Here is a 1638-nt window from a genome sequence, read left to right as displayed (position 1 = left end):
CACACACACACATACACGCACACACACACACATACACGCACACATACACATACCCAAAAAGACTACAATAAAAATTATGTATCAGGTCAAGATGCTCACTACTGTGGGAAGTATATTTTATTGTAACATTCCCCCCCCTCCCCCCTTTTCAAATGAAAAAGAAAAGAAAGAAAAATAAATAAAGGAAAATAGTTTTTCTTAAACTTTTCGAATTTTTTATTTAACGCAAAAAAGTCATGCAGATACACTTACATTTGAGTCCCAAAAACACACTAATATATGCTCATGCTCCCACCCACCACCACGAACAAAACAACAATATCACCATAGATGACAACGACAATAACATGTCGACATCGTTACACTGTTAAGAGCGACGACAACAACATCAAGATTGTTTGTTTGTTTGGGGAAACAGAAGCACATCGACACAATCATGGTCATTTACTGCTGGGAAAAAGTAAGACAGACAGACAGAAACAACAAAGGGAAAGTGAAGAAGTAGGACCTACCAGTGACACCCTCCAACCACCCACAACATCAAGATTAGCCACCCACACTCCAACCCATTACCACGAAAAACAAAGACACACCCCAACAATATCGCCATCGAACACAGAACCAACGACAACAATACATTATCAGGAACAACAACAACAACATCAATACTAGCCCACACTCCCACCCACCACCACCAGAACATAACAACAATAATATCACTATCGAAGATCACGACAACGACAAGTTATATACAGGACAAACGACACCAACAACGTCAACAAAGCCACCACCACCACCACCACCACCACCATCAACAACAACAACTGACCTATCAAACAGTTCTCATCCAGCACAGCAGTGCCAGTCCTCACAGTACACCACACCTCCCTGTACTGTTTGCCTCCCGGCCCGCACTTTGTCCGTCCGTCATACTCACACTCGCCGAAAGGACCTGTGAGATTAGAAGAAAAAAGATAGGATAAATAAGATGAAATAAGATAAGGTAAGATAAGATAAGATAAGACAAGATGTGGTGAGATGAGGTGAGGTGAGGTGAGGTGAGGTGAGGTGAGGTGAGGTGAGGTGAGGTGAGGTGAGATGAGATGAGATGAGATGAGATGAGATGAGATGAGATGAGATGAGATGAGATATGATGAGATGAGATGAGATGAGAAGAGAAGAGAAGAGAAGAGAAGAGAAGAGAAGAGAAGAGAAGAGAACAGGAGTACATGATTATAATGTGTAACAGAGCCTAGCATAACACTGGATAAAAGTGACTTGACATTACATGATAAAGCATGACATAAGAAGGGGGGAAATAAAAGAAAACAAAATGAGAGGATATAAGTAAACGGACGAAAAAAATCAGATAAGATACTACCCAAGGAAACAAACAAACAAACAAGCAAGCAAACAAACAAAAGTATTAAACTCCTTTCACCAGCTTCTTGGACACCAATTATTCCATAGTACAAAGAAGCCAAGGGAGAAATAGCAAAATACACAAGCTGCAAAAAACAAACCAACTGTATGTCTTTTTATCTCTACCTCAATCTCTCCCTTTTACCCCCCTTCTCCCTCCTACGTTCGTTCTCTCTCCTTCTTTACCCCCTCCCACTCTCTTAAGCACTCTTGATC

Source organism: Aplysia californica, unplaced genomic scaffold, assembly GCF_000002075.1.
Source record: "Aplysia californica isolate F4 #8 unplaced genomic scaffold, AplCal3.0 scaffold00579, whole genome shotgun sequence".
Lineage (NCBI taxonomy): Eukaryota > Metazoa > Mollusca > Gastropoda > Aplysiida > Aplysiidae > Aplysia > Aplysia californica.
The sequence above is the reverse complement of the archived record's forward strand: the minus strand, read 5'-3'. Positions refer to the sequence as shown.